We start from the raw sequence: 23372 nt of genomic DNA, 5'->3' as shown, positions 1-23372 counted from the left end.
CTGGGGAGAGCAGGAATCCACAGCGCCTGGTTGCAGTGTGCATCCCCGGAGGGTCAAACCCTGTGAACGCGTTGCCAGGAAACAACTTCCATCCGGGAACTTGAGGCATCCTCTTGCTGCGAGGACGGCGGAGCCGCCCCTGTGGGATGGATGGGCTGCCTCCTAGGTTGGGGCGGGGAAGCCAGGGAAGAAGGAGGGGGTTTTCGGGGACCTGGGTGCTGGACGGGAAGTGGACTCCGGAATCCATGGCAACTCAGACTTGACTCACTTGAAGGCTGACTTCAAGCAGAACGAGAAGGGGCAGCTTCCTCTGAGCATCTCCCTGATCCTTCCAGGTCAGACGAGAACTGGGCTGAGTGGGCGGGGCGTGTTGGGAAGGACCCACCTCCTCCAGACAGGGAGGGGAAGGGACCAGCCCGAGGTCACCCCCGGGGACAGCAGGCGCTCCAGCCAGCGAGCAATGGGCTGTTCGTTCACTCGGACAGAGATCTGTATTGCGCAGCAACTGTGTACCAGGTGCTGTTCTGTCTGCCGAGGATGAAGCTGGGAGTTAGGGCAAGGTGCCTGGCCGCACAGGAAGCACTGAGTGCTAATTTTAGGGATGCGGTTGGCCCCCTGGAGACGCTGGTTCTCCATCTGTAGAGCCAAACACTGAACATTTTTTTTTTTTAATTCCAGAAAGGTCCAAAAAGCAAAACTTGAATTTGCCCAATGTCAATTACTACACAGAACTCACACGAATGAAGTGATGTGTGATCATTAGATATACAAGGGTCTTCAAGAAGTTCATGGTACGTGTGTATTATGAAAAAAACTATGCATAGATTTAACCTTTTTGCATTAAAATAAACTTTATTTTTTAAAAAAATTATTTGAAAGACAGAGTTACAGACAGAATCTTCCATCCTCTGGTTCACAGCCCAAATGGCCACAATGGCTGGGGCTAGGCCAGGCCAAAGCCAGGAGTCAGGAGCTTCTTCCAGGTCTCCCACCAGTGCAGGGGCCTAAGCACTTGGGCCAGCCTCTGCTGCCTTCCCAGGTGCCCTGGCAGGGAGCTGGATGAGAAGTGGAGCAGCCGGGAATGGAACCAGAGCCCATATGGGATGCTGGTGCTGCAAGTGGCAGCTTTATCCACTACTCCACAGTGCCAGCCCCATACACTTTTATCTTTTAATTCCACTTCCCATGAACTTCAGAATACCCTCATATAGGTCATCCAGCAATGATGTAAAGTAGATGGATTCCTCCCATCCACATGGGGGACATAAATTGATATCCCAGCTCCTGACTTTGGCCCTGCCCAGCTCCAGCTCTTGCAGGTATTTGGAGAGTGAAACAGAGATTTGGAGAGTGAAACACTCTCTCCCTCCCTCTTTCTGTATTTCTTTGTCATGCCTCTCAAATAAAAAAAATAAAAATGTTTTAAAAATGTGTTTGGGTGGGCTTTGGTGCAGTGGCTAAGACGCCAATTGGGATTTCTGTATCCCATATTGCAAGGTCTGGGTTCAAGTCCCTGCTCTGCTTCCAGTCCAGCTTCCTGCTGATGTACATCCTTGGAGGCAACAGGTAGTATCTCAAGTACATGGCTCCCTGTCACCCATGTGAGAGACCAGGATGGAGTTCTAGGCTCTTGGCTTTGTCCTGGCCCAAGAGCTCTTGTGGACATTTTGGAATGAACCAGCAGATGGAAGATCTCTCTCTCTCTCTCTGTCTCTTTCCTTCTCACTCTGTCACTCTGCCTTTCTTGTTTTAACATCCAGTCTATTTTTTAAATGATAGAGTTACGTATTTGAAAGGTATAGTTACTGAGAGAGGGAGGGAGAGACAGAGAGAGAGAAAAAGAAAGATCTCCATCCACCTGTTCATTCCCCAAATGGCCACAATGGCCTGGGGTAGGCCAGGCTCAAGCCAGGAGCCAAGGGCTTCATCTGAGTCTCCCACATGGGTGGCAGGGACCCAAATACTTGGGCCATCTTCCACTGCTTTCCCAGGAGCATTAGCAAGGAGCTGGATGGGAAGTGGAGCAGCTGGGACTCCAACGAGCGCCCCATGGGATGCCGGTGTCACCAGCAGCTTAATGCACAGCATCCCAGTGTCGGCCTCAGCCATGCTTTCAAGTAAACAAACGTTTCTTTTTTAAAAACTATCAGGGCATGGAGATCCAGTTTGTTTTTGATGCTGCAGAGTATTCCACCGGATGGTGTGGGTTCCTTGCTGATGGCCATGCACAGACGTCCACTTACTTGCCTAATCAAATACTGCAGCGGTAACTTCCCCAGTATACACCTTCTGTTATATATCAATCTGCATAATCTTGTGAGTGTGCCAAACGATATTAGGGAGGCTTAAAATGATGTATTTCTGGACCCTCTCAAAGATATTCTGATTTCATTTGGCCTGGAATGATGCCCAAACATCTGAATTTTGAAAAGCACCCATATAATTTAGATGGATATCCATACTCAGAGTCCTCTGGTTCATCCTGTAAAGTAGACATGTGCCATTCTGTGAAACGGAGTGGCCTGTTCCAACTTCTGACTCCTGCATCCAGTCTGGCCCACTATTGTCCCCAGGGCAGGGCTTAACACAGCCATAGCTAGCGCCCCTACACACACACCTGGCCTTCTGCAAGGGTCAATAACGATGACTCAAATGGCCAGGGAGCTGGGCTCATTCCAACCAGTCTAAACTTCACTTAGCTGTGTTGTTCTTCACCTCCAAGGGACAGGTAAGCTGCCAGTACCAGCGGCTGCTTCATGAGGAGAGGAGCTGGGCGGGCAGGAGTCAGGGCAAGGAAGGAGATGCTTTGGTGACCATCATAGGGAAACCTGGAAAAGCTCCTGGCTCCTGGCTTTGGCTTGGCTCAGCGCTGGCTGTTGCAGCCAATGGGGGAGTGAACCAGTGGTTGGAAGACCTCTCTCTCTTTCCCCACTCTCTTTCTGTAACTTTGACTTTCAAATAAATAAATAAATCTTTCTGAAAAATTAAAAATAGGAAAAAGCAGTCTTTGAATAGACCCCCAGAGATTAATGGGCTAGACCTATCTTTGACATTTATTGGGTTTTCATGAGCCAGTGGCTCAGACTTTGAAAGTCAATCAGATGTTCCAAATCCATGGCCGCTTTGGGGTGCTGTCTTTCAACAGAGCCATAATGAGGCGACTCTGGGTGCCCAGGTCCAGAAAGAACAGAGAGAGGATGTCAGAATCTCTGAATTTGCAAAACTGATCAAGGACAACCCAGCACCCCTGGGCCCTCTCCTGGCCTGAGACGCTCTGCCCGTAGCTTCTATAATTGACATTGCTCCGCCTCACCCAGCCCCCTCAACAGTTCTCTTTCCAAAACAACCCTGCAGCCACTCAACAAACATTTGCAGAAATGCTTCATCTTAATGCCACTCAGTAATTGAACACAGGGGACTTAGGGGAGACTGTGACAGAAGTCCCCTTGTCCTCTACCAACTTAGGGTCTTGGGGGGAGACTCAACTCCTGTGAAGGCCCCGCACTAGGGTGGGCAGAGAGGACAGGAGGAAAGCAAAGGCAGGAGGGCTGGAGGCCAGCTGACCCTCCAGGAAATCGCAGAAGCTCCCCAAAGTAGAGGGGATTTGGTTGGATTCTGGAAGCTCCCCAGACAGGGGGAGAAGAAAGAAGGCATCTGCTGGGACAGTGTGTGCAACACACATGGAAGCACAAAGACACTGATACGAGGGCTGCAGAGTCACTCTGGCAAAAAGCTCCATGTAGGCCACGGAGAACGGGAAAAGATAACGTCCCAGGCTGCTGGGGACAGAGCACCCCATGGAGCTGCTGGGACAGCAGTGTCTGTTCCGATTGGAAATGGGCGTGATGGTTGACTCAGACAGTCCATTCCTGGACTGGAGCCTATCAGCACTGAAGACAAACTCAGAAATGAGAGAATCCAAAGCTATCCTTCCCCTGACATTGCTGCAGCACTGTGGGCAGAAGAAGAGAAACTCCCTTGATATCTACTGACAAGGGACTGGTGAAATAAACATGGCAGCCCTGTATTGTGGACAGAGAGGACTGTGTCCACTGGCCTGTAACTGCAAGCCTGTGTGACCATGTGAAATACATACTTGGTCTCTATCCCCATTTTCTGGCGTGTGTCTCCTAAAGTCCTCAGCATGGCCCAAGTGCTAAGTGTCTTCTGTATACTAATGATGTGGCTGGAGGTTCCTGCTACCCTCACGCTGGGGCCTGATCACCTGAGAGTCCAAGCAGGATCAGAGGGTTGGGACTTCCAATCCCACCCCCTCCACCTCTGGGAAGGGGAGAGGGATTGAAGGTTAACTCCATCACCAGTGGCCAAAGATTTAATCAGTCCTGTCCAGGTAATGGACCTCCATAAAAACCCAAAAGGACAGGTCAGAGAGCTTCCATTACAGCCAAACACATAGAGGCTCCCAGAGGATGGTATGCCCCGGAAGGAGCATGGCACCTCCTGACGCTCTCCTGTACCTCGCTCTAGACAGCTCTTCAGTGGTATCCTTTGTAACATCCTCTACAGCAATCCATGGAATCACGACAAGCAACAGCTCATTATTGTTCCAAGCCACCGTGCTGCTGGCTGGTTGCTTTCAAGGCCAAAGGAAACTGAGGAACCCCAGACCTCTTTACTGTGGTCTTGACAGCACAAGTTTATGGAGAGTTCCACCAAGCAGAGCTTTCTGAAGTTTTAACTCAGTTTCCATAGAAACAAGATTCTCGCTCTCTCTCTCTCTCTCTCTCTCTTTTCTTTTTTTGGACAGGCAGAGTTAGACAGTGAGAGAGAAAGACAGAGAGAAAGGTCTTCTTCTGTTGGTTCACACCCCCAAATGGCTGCCATGGCTGGTGCGCTGCACCAATCCAAAGCCAGGAACCAGCTGCTTTCTCCCGGTCTCCCATGCAGGTGCAAGGCCCAAGCACTTGGGCCATCCTCCACTGCCTTCCCGGGCCACAACAGAGATCTGGACTGGAAAAGGAGCAACTGGGACAGAATCCGGCGCCCCAACTGGGACTAGAACCCTGGAGTGCCGGTGCCGCAGGAGGGGGATTAGCCTAGTGAGCCGCGGCGCCAGCCAGATTCTCTTTCTTTTATACCACAATTGCACTGATGTATAAAATATTTGATAAGAACCCCAAATTGCAATTACAAGCACCATGGCATAAACAAGGATAAGGACCCACACAGTCTGACTCTGGTAACCCTGGAAGTCGGCTGGAGGGAGCAGGAGGGGGCAGACCAGTTAGAAAGGAGCCCATAGGCCAAGAGCATCCAAAAGAAGGCTCACCAAGGGAGAACAACGGAGAGTCCAGGAACTCTGGAAAAGAGGTGGTTTGGGGAGTTCTTGCCCAATTGTTATATAAGAAAGGCAACTGCAGAGAAATGTGTATGTTGTGACTCAATCTTAGAAAAGCAAAACCAAACATCTGTACACATGCACGTGTGGACACGGAGAAAGATCTGGAAGGATTCACAGTTCTCTCAGGGGTACAAGAGACAATGAAGTGTGGGGAAGACGGGAGGGGACGCAGCTCTAGCAAATGGCAAATGTGCATGCTATTAGGTAAGAATGAGTGTGGATTAAGTCACAAATGTAAGCACACCCATAACAGCACTATCAGTATATAAAACTTGAAGCTGAACCTGGAAGGGAGAATGGACATGTGAAAGATGACAGTGGAGTGAACAGGGTCAGACTTGAACTTCTCTTTCTTGGTAGAGTTTGTATAATACAGAGGAGAGAACAAAAGCCCTATCGTGAGCAATGTGCCTCAGGACTGTGGTCTTATATTGACAACATGCTTACAATCCAACAGGAGTCACTTCTGTCTGCTGTGTGTTTGCACATTCATCTGTGCGTTTATTTATAATGTGCACCACTTTTGAACTGGTTTTATATGCACACATCTTGCTACTCTGTGGTTGCACTGTAAAGAACCTGGGGATGGAACTGTTTTATACAACCAGTTATTTTCAAAGGGCCTTGTTCTTATCAGGCGATCAATGATTTGTTTGTTAGGTGAGAGGGAGGGATAAGCCTCCTCTGACTGTAGCTGCCTAGAGGAGGGATTCATTCTGGTGCTAGGGGAATTGAATCTTCCAGGTAGGCCTGAGTGACTGCTTCGGTCAACGTGCAGCAAGTGACAGCACAGCCAGACTCCAACCTGTTTTGTTTTTTTTTAGGATTTATTTATTTATTTGAAAGTCAAAATTATACACACACACACACACAGAGAGAGAAAGAGAGAGAGAGAGAGAGAGAGATCTTCCATCCACTTGTTTACTCCCCAAATGGCTGCAACGGCCAGAGCTGTGCCAATCCAAAGCCAGGAGCCAGGAACTTCTTCCAGGTCTCCCATGTGGGTGCAGGGGCCCAAGCACTTGGGCCATCTTCTACTGCTTCCCCAGGCCATAGCAGAGAGCTGGATGGGAAGTGGAGCAGTCAGGACTCGAACTGGCACCCATATGGGATGCCAGCCCTGCGGGCGGTAGCTTTACCCCCTAAGCCACAGCGCCAGTCCCTCCAAGCTGTTTAAAGCATGAAAAACTGCTCTCTCTGGGTAACTGGACACCCAAAGGGGCCTGCAGCGGTCCCATGTGCCTGATCCAGACCCAAGTGCTACCAAGAAAATGAGAGATGGCTTCTTTCTGCGTCTCTCTGAAGACTAAGCAAACCTGGCCCAGAAGCTCCTTTCAGACTTTCTCTCAGGTCTCATTGGCCAGATTTGGGGGGGTCACATGCCCAAGCCTTGAGCAATCACTAGGAGAGGATCAGTGTGCTCAGCCTAGGCGTCATGGGTCAACATAAGTTCCCACTCGCACACGATTAGCATGCAGTTTTATCACATGGAGCCTCCCAGGCTGTTCCGACAGCACCTAAAATGATCCATGCCCTGTTCCATAAGAGGAACCCCTGGTCACGGGATTGGATGCCATGATAAGACTATAAAATTGCTCTAAGTTTCTAAACACTTAGCTGGCCGTATCTGTACTCATCTCATTACGCATCAGTAGCGAAGAGTTTGGAGAACAGCCTGAGTACGTTGAGTAATCTCTCCCTTACCAGGCGGCAGTCAGCTCCCCTGACTCATGTGGAGCTGGGGCGGAAACCTTAGAACAACAGGGCTGTGCTGGCAAGACACAAAGGCAGAGAGGAAGCCGGGTAGCAGCCCACGGCGCTCGGCGTTCCACACGGCAACACAGCTGCTCTGGGCGTGAGCAGCCACATTCCACGCACAGCTTCAAGCATTACCTCCACACACTGGGACGGTGTCCTCACCATGGGCAGCTGCCTTGTCCTTCTCTGGGGGAAGATGAGGTAGGACTCCCTGTCCCAAGGAGTGCCCAAGACTAGAAGCAAACCGTCCAGCCACAGGGGCACGGAAGGAAAGTTATTTGGGGGTATCTGGCTCATATCAGTTAAACCAGGCCTGGCTATGCCGCAATAATGCAATTCTGACTTCGCAGAGGCTTCCATCTACAAAGGTTGATGTCTCAGCCATGTTGCAAGTGCACTCGGAGTTCACTGTGGCTCTTTCCCGTGTCTGCCTCACTCAGGGACCAGAGCCCTGTGTGGCCCTTCTCTGGAGCAGTGCTAATTTTGTGGCATATGGAAAAAGAATCTGGGGAACAGCACTGTTCTGCCCTGTAAACACATGTGGGAACATCATGCTGTGCCCCACAAATGCGTACAATTACCCTGTCTGGGTGACCCACAAACCTGGGTCTCTGGCCCCTCCAAAGACTCAGGAAAGTTACTCAGTAAACAGCCCATGGGAGTCTTTTTGGCTTTAGCTGGCCATGTTTGGTTCCTCTCTCAAGCACCATGTATCCATGGGTTCTGAATTCATGATTTCAACAAACAGCAGATTGAAAATAGTATTTTTATTTGCATTTGGGGTTGGGGTTTATGGCATAGTGGGTAGAGCTGTTGCCTGCCATGCCAGCATCACATATGAGTGCTGGCTTGAGATCTGGCTGCTCCACTTCCAATCCAGCTCCCTGCTAATGCACCTGGGAAAGCAGGGGAAGGTGGTCCAAGTTCTTGGGAGACCCAGAGGAATCTCTGGGCTCCTGGATTCAGCCTGGCTCAGCCCCAGCCATGCGGTCATTTGGGGAGTAAACCAGAGGGTTAAAGATCTCTCTATCTCTTGCTCTTTCTTTTTTTTTTTTTTTTTTTTTTTTTTATCTTTTATTTAATGAATATAAATTTCCAAAGTACGACTCATGGGTTACAATGGCTTCCCCTCCCATACCGTCCCTCCCACCAACAACCCTCCCCTTTCCCACTCCCTCTCCCCTTCCATTCACATCAAGATTCATTTTCGATTATCTTAATATACAGAAGATCAGCTTAGTATACCTTAAGTAAGTATTTCAACAGTTTGCTCCCACACAGAAACATAAAGTGAAAAATAATAGATGATTTTTTTTAAATGATGATGAAATCAGATCAGACCTATTGTCATGTTTAATCCCAGTGAGAGTCAAGTTGGGAATTGAAAATTTCCTTTTTTTTTTTTTTTTTTTTTTTTACAGAAGATCAGTTTAGTGTACATTAAGTAAAGATTTCAGTCGTTTGCACCCCCATAGAAACACAAAGTGAAATATACTGTTTGAGTACTCGTTATAGCATTAAGCCTCAGTGTACAGCACGTTAAGGACCGAGATCCTACATGAGGAGTAAGTGCACAGTGACTCCTGTTGTTGACTTTACAAATTGACACTCCTGTTTATGGCATCAGTAATCGACTGGTTTAATTCTGTAATTATCACACAGTTATTCTTAAGTGTTGAAAATTAACTGAAATGTGATCCCTGTTAAACATAAGAGTGGGAATAAGAGAGGGAAGAGATGTATAATTTGGGACATGCTCGGGCTGACTTGCCCCAATTGGTAGAGTTGGAAACATACCAGGGGATTCCAATTCAATCCCATCAAGGTGGCATGTGCCAATGCCATCTCACTACTCCAAGTGATCAATTTCAGTTCACAATTGATCATAATGAAAGGACTAAGAGTCAAAGGGAGCACATAAACAAGTCTAGTATCTGCTAACACCAACCGATAGAATAAATAAAGGGGAGAGTGATCCAACATGGGAAGTGAGATACTCAGCAGACTCATAGAATGGCGGATGTCCTAAATAGCACTCTGGCCTCAGAATCAGCCCTAAAGGCACTCGGATCTGGCTGAAAAGCCCATGAGAGTATTTCAGGCATGGAAAGCCAAGACACTCTGGCAAAAAGATCTCTGTGAGTGAGATCCCAGTGGAAAGAACAGGTCTTCAAAGAGGGAGGTGCCTTTCTCTGAAGGGAGGAGAGAACCTCCACTTTGACTATGACCGTGTCTAAACAAGATAAGAGTTGGAGAACTCAAGGGGCTTCCATAGCCTTGGAAACTCATGACTGGTGCATAGGGAGATTACTGATGCCATAAACAGGAGTGTCAATTTGTAAAGTCTTGCTCTTTCTGTCTCTGTTGTCTCTCTATGTAACTCTGCCTTTCAAATAAATACAAAATACATCTTTAAAAAGTCAAAAAAGTATAACAAATATTTACATAGCATTTACATTGTGTTTGAAATTATAAGTAATTTAGAGAGGATTTAAAGGATACAGGAGGGTGCAACATGTACACCATTTTCTAGAAGAGACTTGAGCGCTGGTGGATTTGGGGCTCCAAGAAGGGTCCTGAAACCAGTGCCCCATGAATACCGAGGAGAGTCCTGTCCATGAGGGTCCTGACCCAGCACAGGGCATGGAGCGCTGACCTGGGGATAGAGGAGCGGGATGGAGCAGGCTCTCTGGCGCTCGCCTCACCTGCCTTTGGCTGCAGCCTGATCCCTGAAGACTGACGAAGACCTCGAGTTTCTGGCACAGTTCTCTGGAGGGCAGACAGGGGCCAGGAGACAGAAGCTGAGCACTGCCTGAAATTAGGCAACCAGGGCTTCCGCGTGCATGTCCGAAAGACAAATGACCTCTTGGGAGCACAGGGCTGGGGAGACAGTTTTCTGGTTACCCTCCAATACTGTCATAAACACATGTCCAAAGGTGAAATTCAAGTCCCGGTGCTTAGCTGAAGGTGGGGAGGATGTGAAAATTTGGAACAAGGGGGCTTCTCTGGCACAAAGAAAATGGTGAAATGATCACCAACCCCACTCACGGTCCTGAGGCCGAGGGACTGCTGAATTGGGCCTCTGAGTGAATTGGACACAAGTCCTTCCTGAAGGGGACAGCTGAATGGAACCCCAGGTGGGGCCGGTGTTGTGACAAAGCAGGTAATGCCACCGTCTGCAGTGCTGGCATCCCAAAGGGTGCCGGTTGGAATCCCGGCTGTTCGACTTCCAACCCCGCTCCCTGCTGTGGCCTGGGAAAGCAGTGGAAGATGGCCCCAGTGCTTGGGCCCCTGCACCCACATGGGAGACCTGGAAGAAGCTCCTGGTTCCTGGCTTCAGCTTGGCTCAGCCCTGGCCATCTGGGAAGTAAACCAATGGATGGAAGATCTCTCTCTACCTCTGTCTCTCTCTCTATCTCGTTCAAATAAACAAATAAATCTTTAAAACAAAACAAACAAACAAAAAACAGAGAACCACTGGTGCCCCCAGCTGCATCCAGCACATACCTCAAAATCAGGCTTCCATGGAGTCTCGGGCTTTAAAACATTCTGCGTGGCCTCACGGCCCACGGGCCTGGTGTTCCAGCTAGGAAGGCCCTCTGAAGACGTCTCTGCAATTCCAAGGTTGTTTTGAGAATTTTTTCAGCAGAGAATTGGGGTCTTAATTCAGAGAAGCCAAGCATATGCATTTAAAATGTCCATAATCCAAAGGCTCATTAGTGTGATGCCAGAGACAGCAGGCCTCCCACGCCAAAATCTTCAGCTCTAAATTTACAACAGCAGCACACTGCTGGCCTTCAAGTCCTCCCACGAAGATGAGGTTCAGAGCCCCAGCTGGAGGAGAGAGAGCTTTGGTTCTGCGAAGAAGTGTTCGCAAACAGATTGCTCTGGGGTTTGCACAATGCTGAAAACCGACGAAAAGCCATTCACCTTCGAAAGGGTGAGTGGCATTGAGATATGAACAATGCCCCAGTAAGACGGTGAGCAGGTCACAAACAAGGGCCAAGGACGGGGTCAAGTCGGGTGTGAATCTCAGCTCTTCCGGGCGCCAGCTGGGGGGCTTGGATCGAGTCACTTCACCTGGCCGAGGCTTTCTCATTCTCTAAGAGGACAGCATGTCATCGAATCATAGTCTTGCTTTGGAATTATTACAAAAGGGACACAAGAACCCATTTTTCTTAGCCCATTTTCTGTTGCTGTAGAAAAATACGTGGGTCTGGGTAAGTTATGGAAAGAGGTTCACTTTGGCTCCCAGCTCCTGGAGTCCAAGAGCATGGTGCTGGCATCTGTTTGGCTTCTGGTGAGGGCCATGAGCTGCTCCAGGCACGGTAGAAAAGCGGAATCAGGGAGCGGGCATGCGTGGAAGAGAGCAAAAGGGGCCACACTCCTGCGATTGCTAACCTGTTCCTGGGAGAAAAACATTCAGCCATCCATAAGGGGGATCCCGTAAGGACCCCAAATGCCTCTTGAAAGTGCCACCAGCTCTCGACACTGTTACGTGAGGACCAAACCACACTCAAATCTTTGCACCGTCCGTGAGGTTGCCTGACGCATGGAGGACACTCAGAAAAGCGTGTGCCTTGTAAGGTCTCTGCTATGTGCCAGATACTGGGGACCTGGAGACTGAGCTGACTATTCCTGACCTGTCATGGAGCGAGCAGTTCAGGGTGCGAGACAAGCAGCAACATCAGAGCTTGGGTTCAGGGCTGCAGGACATGAAGAGGAACCAGAATATGGAGGTGAGGGGTCTCGAGGGCTGGGGTTGGGGCAGCTGTGGGCACCTGCCCGTCTGACTCCACACCCACATGGCTCGCTGCCTTGGCCGTCCCCTTTGCCTCCCCATGACACTGTGCTCCTATTCATGTACAAGGATATGTCCTGTAGGTCCAGCTTGGACCAGTGACTCCCTGGGAGCAGGCATTGTCTGTCTTGGTCACAGTTGTGTCCCTGTGCTTAATACGCACTTGCACCCAATATGCATTCAAATATGCATTTACTGAATGAAGGAGGGTGTCAGGAGGAGGCTTGGAGGCTCCGGAGGAATTAGCCAAATAAATAAGACGGAAAGGGTTTCCCAGGCCGAGAGCAACTGTACTTGACATGCAACACTGCACCACAAAAGGAGGGGCAGAGGGGCAGGAAGTAGCAGGGGATGACAATGGAGACACAGGTAGGAGCAACCCAAGATGAGATGCGGCTCTCACTCCTGGCTGTCACCACTACAGAGTTCCCCTTTCCGTTGGCTCCAGTCTGAAAAACCCCCACAGATCCTGGTAGGTATGCAGAGTGCAGCTGGTACGTTTCTATAGCAACTGTCACCATGGTACCAGAGGCCTGGATCCAACTTCCGGCTCTGCTGAGGCCCTGAGCTCCTGTCCTCCTTCTCCTCCTTGGTGTCTTTCATCTCACGAGGTAGGAAGGAGCCATGGCTGGGCTCTGCAAGGAGGCCTGTGGCCAGAGCAACAGAATTTCACATCACACGCGCCATGACAGCCAGTGATTCCGATTTGCACTGCTTGGCTCAGAGAGGAGATGGGGATTGGGTTGATTTTGCAGCAAACCCTGGAGCAGACAGGCCTCCCTCCATTGGGGCTGGCAGGGGAAGGTGTGCAACTCAGGTAGGAGTTCCTAGTCCCTGTGGCCCGAGACCTGCAGCCTCTCCAAGCCTCACCTTCCCATTCTGTAAAATGGGAAGAGTAAGCTCTGATGCTATCAACCCACTTCAGAGATCAGAGAAGCACAGTGCCTTGCAGCTGGTGGGTGCTTGATAAATACTGAGTGAGTTAAGTAATAACAAAGCAATGTTGCCCATCAGTCAACAGCGGTGAGTCCCAGTCCCCTTGCCCGCTCCCTGTCCCACATTCTTTTCCAAACTAATCGTGTTACATCAGTTTCAGAGCTGTCTCCTCTCTTCTGTTGTGCCCCAGCCGCTCCCCTCGGGTACAGGGAACAGAGGAATCACAGAGCTGGGTTCCTCCCCAGCCACTGTAACTCGCTGCCTCGGGACCCTGGGCAAGTTGAATCACCTCTCTGAGTTGCAGGTGCACAAGTGCCTGCTTCTGTTGAGGTCACTTTATGATAAGACTCAGACACCCAGGCAGGCAGGCTTACGCCCCAAGGAGGGGGAGAGGAAGGTAGCCAGATTTAGCACCTGAAAGAGTAGGATGCCCAGATAAATTTTTCTTTCAGATACACAATTACACTCTTAGTTTAGGCATGTCCCCAATATGGTATGAGGCACATTTATGTTTAAAATAGTCACTATTAGCTTTACCTGAGCAACCTCTATGGTGCCTGGCAGCACTCAGGTGGGGGATGGGAAGTACAGACACTTGCTACCCAAAGCACTCCCTCCAAGAGCTCACATAACAGCAAGAGGATTCTCTGTCTCTCCCCCACCTGCCTCTCCCAGCTCCGCTTTCTGCAGCCTGAGGGATGCTCCGTTCTTGCGGGGGCAAAAATAGCCACCAGCTGCTGCTTGCCCCTTGGGACTGGCTCTGCAGAGGGACCAAAGTACCCTTCCTTCCACTCCTCACCCCTCCCTCCCCCACTCTGCCACGCCCCTGGGATAGCCCTTGTCTGCTACACTGCAGCTGGCTGTTTGCTTCCTCTGGGGCCTCCTGGAGACTTTGACACCCACGAGGGCCCGGCAGCTGTCTTGCTTTGCTGTTGGCATGGTCTGCTCCTGACTCTCAGGCCTCACTCAGGTTTATATACATATACATATACATATACATATACATATACATATACATATACATATACGTATACATACATGGCAGCTCCTCAGAGGCCTCTCTGCCCTGGACTCTCCAGGCCTGAGCCACTCTGGCTCTGAGCTTCGGTTTCCTAATCTGGGTTGAAGGACCAGACCAGCCAGGGGCTGCCAATCACAAGTGATGATAGCGGCTGTGGAGGCAGCAGCCCCACCTAAAGGCAGCAGGTGCAACTCAGCCCTTGTGCTTTGCTGTCAAGTGGGGAGGCTGGCTCAGGATCACCAACATTCCAGAGTTTCCCAAAGAGCTAGAAATCTGGATCAAGGGACAATCTCTCCATTTTAGGTGATGGCCCCCATCTATGATCCCAAGACTGGATGGTGCAGCTTTGCAAGCTGGAGCAGGGCTTCTCAGAGGTGCTGCCAGGAATTTCCTGCCTTGGGATACCTGGGGGGGGTGGGTGGGGGGGGTGCTGTTGAAAATGCAGATTCCCTGGCCCCACCCAGAATCTCTGGAACAGGCACCCAGGAATCTGCATTTCAGCAGCCATCCTTAGATGAGGCTTACCCCACTGAAATGTGAGAATGGCACATCCTGGATGTGCCTTGTTCATTGGTCTCGTCCTTCATTCGCACCCATTACAGCAGAGATGGGAGCAGCTCCCCTCCTCCTTAGTATTTTCTCTAGCCGTTCTACCCCACACCTTGCCACCACGGCAGGGCTTCACAGGCAAAGGACGAAACTTTGTGGAGCCAGAGCCACTGCCACCTGCCCGTCCCTGAGCCAGTTGCATTTGCACAACCTGGAGGGAAGGGTGACAACCCCGAGGCTCTGCGAGGGGAGGTGACTGCTCAGTCGCAGAGCCGCCCACGGGGGAGCTGGGATACACAGCCCAGCCCTCGGCCCTCATCACATCAGAGCTCCCTGCGGAGCTTGCCACCCAGCCGAAGTCTCTCTCTTCCCCAGTGCAAACAGAGGAAAGGTGATCACCATGTTCAGAGAAGACTGTGGCTTCCAAGTGCCTCTTTCCTCCTGCGATCAGCTAATGCTGCCTGCACGGTTGATCATCTGTGACTGGGGAAGCGAAGGCGCCAGGCTCCTGAGAAAGGAAGCCGATGTTTCAATGAGAGCGATGGCTCCTGGTGACAGGGCAGCGGTAGACACCAGCACCGATGGGCTCCCGTATCCGTCAGGAGCCCCTGGCATCTCACAGAAATGCAGGGAGTGACTGCGTGGCTCTGTCCTTCACCTCCGAGCTCCCAAGTGCTCTTCCCAAGTTCAGTATTACAATTGCAAAGTCTTAAATCACAGGAAGCCCGTGCACTTGGCAGCTGGGGGCCCCCTAGCACTTTGCTGCAGTTTCTGTCCCTTTGGCTGGGTGCAGCCCAATCAGTGTGCATGCTTCTCATCTGACGGTGGTTAACTGAGCTGCAGATTCAGAGTAAGCACCGGTTGTGTGCCTACTGTGTGCTTTGCACTGCACTAAGCACAAAGGGCTGGAATTTAGTTTGTGCCCTATCCTAATAGAACCGAGCACGCTTGCTGGCCCCAAGGTGCTGTGGGAATAGAGCCAGGAGAGAGGGGACCCCCGCCTGTAGAAGATTCAGGGTGCTCTTGGCGAAGACCTGGGAGGGGAGAGTGTGTTGAATTCGAGCCACATGGGATGAGAAGTGGCCTTCTCTGTGGCATAAACTGGGAGACAAAAGAATGGGGCAGATTCCAGTGCTGCCAGTTCTGCCTTCTTAAACATGTCTCGTCTGACCCTGAAGCCGGCACTTACACCTCAGTCCTTTAGCGTTTGCCATGCTCAAGCACAACCTGAGCTCTTTCTGATTTCCCCTTTTTCTTGAAGTCAACTCACTTATTTTTGTTATGTAAAATTCACGTAAAGAAGCATCTTTCACAACAGTCATTTTAAAATAGGTTGTGCTTGCTATAAATAGACGGCCAGCATAAAAATAAGAACCCTGAGAGCAAACTAATGCCACTGAAACCCAGCCGGGTCCTGCTGCTTCCAGGCAATGCTGAGTCTGCTGTCTGTTCTTACTCCATTAAAAAGAATCACGAGGAGCAAGCAGTTTGCCCAGTAGCTAAGATGCCCACGTCCCATATCGGAGTACCTGGTTCCATTCCCAGCTCCTGACTCCAGCTTCCTGCTAATGCAGACCCTGGAAGTCAGCAGGTGATGGCCCAAGTAATCAGGTTCCTACCACATACATGGAAAATCTGGTTTGAGGTCCTGGCTCCTAGCTTTGGTTTGACCCAGCCCTGGCCACTGTAGGCATTTGGGGGGTGAATGGACAGATGGGAACTCTGTCTCTCCATCTTTCTCTGTTTCTAAAATAAAGAAATGTTTTTTAAAAAGGATCATAAGTGCCAGAGAGGCACTGGGGACACCTCAGCACCCGCCAGACACTTTCTCCTTGACATGATCGCAAGGATTGAGATAGGACTGAACTGGAGAATTGCTTCCTTCAGTGCATTCTCTGTGTTTACCCCCCAGAGAAACACTCCTGGCACCCGCTCCACTTGGGAAATTATGTCCCAGCCAAAACCCGAGGCCAAACCTCAATGACACGTGTACCTTCATGGTTTCTTGTGCACTCTGGATTCAGACCTGCAGCTCCGGGGCTGTCTCTAGGGACAGCCAAGGTGTGCAAACCACCACCACCTCTCCTAGGGCAGCAAACACTGCGATAGCTAACGTTTACGGGGTTCCTGTTCTGGGCATTCTCCCACATTACCGTATTTAATCCTCACTAAAAGATTTAGAATGACCGTGCCACCATTATTCTCATTTCACACAGGAGAAAACCAAGGCGCAGAAGGGGTAAACGCCTACCCAAGAGCAATTCTGTGCTTGTACACACTGGATTCCAGAACACGGCCTCGTCTGAAAGCCAGGATGATGAGCTTTTGAGAGGAGGTGTGGGGAGCAGCCCGGACTGGACTGAGTTACTGGAATTAGGACTTATTCTATGCATCTGCTCTCCCACAATATGGCGCTGGGAGAGAAGTAAACAGCTTCCGCACAGCTGCCTCCAGTTCAGCTAATAAACTGTAGGACTTGCTCCTGATTGGAGGAGAGCAGCGTACTCGGCGTGTGGGCAGCCGAGTTAGGATCGGCAGAGGAGGACTATGGAGGAGGAGAGAGATGGCATGCACCAGGAACATCTAGGGGGAACATCTAAGGGGAACATCTAAGGGAACACCTAAGGGAACACCTGTGCAGCCCCCGAGAAGAGCCGGCCGGCAGTGTGCCGCTCCCCTGCGGAAGTGGGGAATGTGGCCAGGGGGAACTGCCCTTCCACGGAGGTGGAAGGGATAGTAGCCAACCCGGGAAGAACCAGCAGCAAACCCGGGGAGGGCCGAGCAGACGAAAGAACAGCGCAGGGTTCTGTGTCGTTCCTCCACGAAGAGGGGGAGCGACAGGAGGAAGGTAGGTCCAGGGCTGGGCATGTTGGGGTGCTGGGAGTGCTCCACTTCCTAGCCCAGGTGGTGGTTACAGGGCCGGTCTAACGATCTCTTCTGCTCTGTGCACTTGGCTGTGCTGCTTTTCCTAGAGGGAGAAGTGCCGTGTGAACTCCCCTGAGCAGCACCGCCCGTTAAGGGGATGAACGGCCATGCTGACAGCCTTCCTCCCATTAGGCAGCTTCCCACGCGTTTCCAAATATTCAGAGTGTTGATGTATTCTCTTCATATTCTGGCCAATCCTTGAAGGTAGGGAAAACACACATTTATATAATCTGCTAATCCCGCTAGTAAATGGGCATTTTGTGAGGATCAGCAATGACACATGAAGGACCAGTGCCAGGTGTGTGATAAATAGTTGCTCAATAAAGGGCAACTCCTCCCTTTCCTTAGCCCATCCAACACATTCGCCTGAAGTACCCTCTACATGTCCTTGGATTTCATTCCAAACAACACTTACTTCATTTGCGACGACCTTGCAGCCTCTGCATTTCCAGCTTTGACTTATAGCCCTATGATTCCTGGGTGCACAGATGGCTTCTCCATGTGGGGTGCGCAGTCCAGGGGCTCCACGAAGACCCAGGCACCCATCCCTCTGCTGGTGGCCCTCGCTGGGGGCCTCTGACACTGGCACCAGGCTGCAGGCTGCAGAGAATTGTGTGACCTTGGCTGTGTCTCCTCTCCAGGGGGCAGCCAACAGCCAGGATCTGATCTCTGGTCCCAGCAAAACAGAGAACCCTTGCTTTGATTCAGGACTCTAGAGAGCCACCCCAGCTTCCTAGGGGACCTGCTGGAGCCTCTGTCACATAGCCCAATGCCTCCCCCCTTGCACCCCTCACTCTCTTACAGGTGTGTTTCCCAAGCCTGCTTCCCCTAAACACCCCCAGGCTCAGAATCTGTTTTGTGGGAAATCCAACCTAAGACACATCACAAAGGCAGTCATGGGACCCAGAGCCACTCTGTGCCCCAGGCAGCCCCTTCTCAACGGAGACCCAAGAGAGGGTGCAAGGGCCACGGTGGCACCACAGCTCCAGGGTGACCTCAGCCTCCACAAGGCTGTTGGGTTTCTTTATTTATATGTCTCACTACATTAGCTAATTAGCTTTGTCCCAGGCCCCATTACTGTTTCCTCAAGTGTATCGTGGCCATGGCGCTAATGACAGGCAGTCTCCTGCAGGCCCACAGGGATCAGCTGGGGAAGGAGAGAGGAAGGAGAGGGGAGATTGGATTACGGGGTGTCAGGGAAGGGTCACCGCTCGCCTACCTCCTCCTGCCTTTGAGCAAGGAGAGGTAAGCCGGCACTTCCTGCTGCAGGCGGTGTTTCTCCTGGGCCAGGCGGGGAAGGCCCAAGTGGCCAGAGGTCCACCTTGGCTTCATTCATAAGTAGCCCAGCTTTACAAACCGCCTGCATCTGCCCCAGACTCGACCCTTCACATTTCTTAAATTTGATCGCAAATCGCAGTCTAAGCAGTGCCATAGGCTTCTCGACCTGGCCTAAACCCAGCCACAAAGGCAGCAAACAAATGGAATTAGGACCCACAGTCTGTGGGAGAATTTGGGATGAGGGCTCATGGGTAATCTAAGTGTGAACCATGCGGCCGAACCCAGCCTGAAGTGGGCTCCGAAGTCACCAAGGCCAGGCCCTGCATAGAACCACAGTGGGAGAGGACCAGGCAGCCCAGACACCATCCTAGGAAGGGCAGAGGAACAGTGGCACTGAGACTGTGTGGCCTGACCGCACCCTCACAATGGCCTGGATGAGCACCTACTATGTGCCAGGCCTCAAGCCAGGCCAGCAGCATTCAAGCTCTTTGCTCTCAGGGCTCCATTATACTCCTGGAAATAAGTGAGGGCCCCAAAGAGCTTTTGCTTCTATGTGCCACATAAGATACTAAAACCAGGGCCCAGTGCTGTGGCACAGTGGATTAAGCTGCTGCTTCTGATGCTGGCATCCCATATATGAGCACCCGTTTAAGTCCCGGCTGCTCCACTTCCAAACCAGCTTCCTGCCCCTGTGCCTGGGAAGGCAGTGGAAGATGGTCCAAGTACTGGGGGCCCTGCCTCCTCTGTGAGAGACCCAGATGGAGTTCCTGGCTCCTGATTTGGTTTGGCCTAGCACTGGCTGTTGTGGACATTAAGGGATTGAACCAGTGAATGGAAGATCTCTCTGTCTCTGACTCTCTCCCTCTCTGTCATTCTGCCTTTCAAATAAATCTTTTTTTTTTTTTTAATTTTTTTGACAGGCAGAGTGGACAGTGAGAGAGAGAGACAGAGAGAAAGGTCTTCCTTTGCCGTTGGTTCACCCTCCAATGGCCGCCGCAGCCGGCATGCTGCGGCCGGCGTACCGCGCTGATCCGAAGCCAGGAGCCAGGTGCTTATCCTGGTCTCCCATGGGGTGCAGGACCCAAGCACTTGGGCCATCCTCCACTGCACTCCCTGGGCACAGCAGAGAGCTGGCCTGCAAGAGGGGCAACCGGGACAGAATCCGGCACCCTGACCGGGACTAGAACCCGGTGTGCCGGCGCCGCAAGACGGAGGATTAGCCTAGTGAGCCACGGCGCTGGCTCAAATAAATCTTTAAAAAAAGAAAATTAGGCCGGCGCCGCTCAAAGGAAGACCTTTCTCTCTCTCTCTCTCACTGTCCACTCTGCCTGTCAAAAAAAATAGAAAAAAAAATAGCACTAAAGAATCACAAATATTTATTTATTTATTTATTTACTCATTCATTTAAAAGTAATAAAAACAAATCCATTACATAGTAACCTAAGATATGCTTTTATGGAAATAATCTGTATTTTACAGAATGAAGACATTTATTCAGAAGAGTAGCACTGTGGTGCGTATAAAGGGCCTTCAAAAAGTTTGTGGAAGAAAGACATGTTTATTTGGGTGCACAAAAATAACTGAAATTCAAGCATAGTATCTTCACAATATGCATTTCTATGAACTTTTTCAAGAAGCAGGGTATTTCCAAATTTCTTTGATGTGAAGTTTAACTGAAGACGGCTGGGTCCTTGTGGCTGCTGCTACATTCAGTCTGAGGCAAGGTCTTGTTTTGGTTTCCAGAAACAAAAGAAATCTGCCCTTACACGTATATCTCCTTGGAAAAAGGGAAACATTGTAATGACCCTTTCAAGACAACCACGGATATCTCCTCTTGGTACTACACCAAAACTTGAATGGGGTTCAGTGTTGTTGCAACACGCAATCTGAGACTAGGTTAATGAGCTTCTTCTCCTCTCTCCTCTGCCACATCAAAACCCCTGGGTCTGTCTTGCACTTGGAATGGATCTTTGTTCACCCATGCATGCTGTGGTAACACCACGCTTTGTTCATTTGGAAACCACTGCTTCACGGGCTCATTACATTTTTCAAAGATGGACTCATTTCGTTACATAGCATCAGAAAAGCACATGCCTCCGTATCACTGCAGATCTCACCAGAGAAGTAAAACAAGAAATTGTCAGGTTCATAGTGGTAGATAAACTCTTCTCAACTTAGCTGGAATTCTGCCATTGGCCATCAACACCGGTAGCTGTTTGCCTTGAAGTGGCAGGTGCACTGTGTTCATTTTTGAGAAAATGTCTGCCAAATATCCAACTCCATAGAGCCGTGGTTTGTCACTTGTTCTTTCATGTAAAAATGGTGTTCAGGCAATAGTGACTAAATCAGCTCGAATGTGAGCCATTGCACAGGGGCTTTTCCTGGACATGGCCGCCTACCCTGTGCTCTGTGCTGTGGTAGGAGTCCCTTACACCGCTTTCCATTTTCCTATTAAGACGATGTGTAGTGGGGCAGGTATTGTGATACAGTGGGTTCAGCTATCACTTGAGATGCTCACTTCCCACATGGGAGCACCAGTTCACGTCCCGGCTCCTCTGCTTGAATCCAGCTCCTTGTGAATATGCCAGGGGAGCAGCAGGTGATGCCTCAAGAACTCGAGTCCCTGCCCTCCGTGTGGAGACCCTGACGGAGTTCCTGCGTCCTGGCTCAGGCCTGACCCTGAATACTGGGCCATTTGGGGAGTGAACAAGTGAATGGAACCTCTCTCTGTGTCACTGAGCCTGTCAAACAAATAAATAAATTTTCACAAAAAGATTTTTTTTAAAATAAATGTATCCGGGGCCAAGATTATACAAGATTAATAATTTTAATACTTCATTAAAGGTGGTCTTAAGTGAAACTTGCATGTGGTTTTTAAGAAATTTTATTTATTTATTTGAAAGGCAGAGTGACAGAGAGAGAGAGAGAGAGAGAGAGAGAGAGAGAGAATCTTCCATCTGCTGATTTATTCCCCAACTGACTGCAATGGCCAGGGCTGGGTAGGTTGAAGCAGGAACTGAGGACTCCATCTGGGTCTTCCACATGGGTGGCAGATGCTCAAGTACGTGAGCTGACTTCCCAGATGCCTGCCCAGGCACATTAGCAGGGAGCTGGATCAGAAGTGGAGCGGCTGGGATTCACATGTGACGCCAGCACCACAGGCAGCGGCTTAAACCCTCTGCTACGATGCTGGCCCCCCCCAAGAGTTTTTAGGAAAATAATTTTGACCCCAAGGACCCCCTGAAAGGGTCAGGGGTCTCCCAGGGTACTGCAGAGCACAGTTGGAGAAACACTAAGCTAGGGCAATACAGCAGTTTCTACACCTTCAGAAACTTCCAGAAAATAGACCATATACAGACCCAATTACCATACAGCACGAGGGCTAGGGTAGAGGCAGGGTGCAGCGAGGGGCTCACTTTGTGCTGGGGAATTGGCAAAAGGTTTCAGAGTATAGGAGATTTTTGCAATGATGCTTGAGGGCTGAATAGGAGTTCATCCAGAAAAAGAAGGTAGACTTTTATATTTTTGGTTCCAGAAGGAGGGATCATAGGAAGGCAAGGCTTATAGAGACAAACATTAAAAGTGAAAATACAGCAGAGTTCATGGTATTAATAGAAAATAAATAAAAATAGAAAATCTGTAATACATAGCATAAATCTCATACTTTGCATCCATTATCATATTTCATTCTCTCCAAAAACCAATAAACTGTGCGTAATTATTCCTTTTTGTGCAGAGGAGTTGGGTAACTTCCTCAAGAACACAGAGCAAATCCACGGGGAAACTCACAACTGAAACCAGGATTGCCTGGCTACAAAGACCACGAGCTAGGCCAGTGGCATTCAACAGAAAGGTTCTTTCTGCTTCTTCGCTGCACTAAGAGGAAGAGCAACGTCCAGGGCCTCAGCTGCCTACTATTGCCCGGATAAAGTGCAGCCCCTCCCCTGACACGCAGGTCTCGGCAGTGCAGTTCCGCTTCCCCGCAGAGCCCTGGCTTCCAAGAGTGCCCAGTCTGGCCACCTCGTGCCATTGTCAGAGCAGAGTCCCTCCCGCCTTCCCCCTTCTCCTGCCAAGCCTTCCAGCCGCAGGACACTCCCTCCTTTCTAACCCTCTCCATGTTCTCTTCTCCTTTGCATCACTTATTTGTGTTCATGTCAGTGTCACCATCCACCTCCAGTTGTGATCAATTCATTTATCCATTGCCCCAACCTAACGACTCCGTCACCAAACTATGGGCTGCTTGGTGGCTAGGACCACACGAATCTAAGAATGTCACCACTCACTTCTTTCTCTAGCTCTGTAAGCCTCAGTTCTCTCCTCTGTAAAATGGGGGTGTTAGCACCCTACCTCATAGGGTTGTGGTGACAATTAAGTGCATTAATATGTGTGCTTAGAAAACTGCCTGGCGTGCAATCGCTATAAACTGATTTTTAAAAGCTCTCATCTATCTATCTATCTATCTACCTATTTATCAAAAGGCAGATTGATAGAGAGAGGGAAAGACAGAAAGAGAAAGAGTTCTTCCAACCTCTAGGTCACTCCTCATATACCTGCAACAGTCAGGGCTGGGCCAGGGAGAAGCCAGGAGCCTGGAACTCCATCACGATATACCACACGAGCTGCAGGGGCTCGGGCCATCCGCACTGCATTCCCAGGCACATTAATAGGAACCTGGAGCAAAGGCGGAACAGCCAGGACTTCAGCCGGCACTCCACTATGTAAGGCCAGCTTCCCAAGCAGCA

At 50.2% G+C, this 23372-nt stretch overlaps 1 long non-coding RNA gene across 1 annotated transcript; it reads left to right on the top strand.

Moving 5' to 3' along the window:
- On the top strand, positions 1-23059 carry LOC103347968 (uncharacterized). The gene is made up of 3 exons (XR_011389904.1): positions 1-335; positions 16644-16762; positions 17272-23059. It is a non-coding gene; the product is annotated as an uncharacterized lncRNA (long non-coding RNA).
- Positions 23060-23372: the final 313 nt, after the last annotated feature.

The sequence above is a fragment of the Oryctolagus cuniculus genome, chromosome 6 (genome assembly GCF_964237555.1).
Source record: "Oryctolagus cuniculus chromosome 6, mOryCun1.1, whole genome shotgun sequence".
Taxonomy (NCBI): domain Eukaryota; kingdom Metazoa; phylum Chordata; class Mammalia; order Lagomorpha; family Leporidae; genus Oryctolagus; species Oryctolagus cuniculus.
This window is presented reverse-complemented; position numbering and strand designations above follow the sequence as displayed.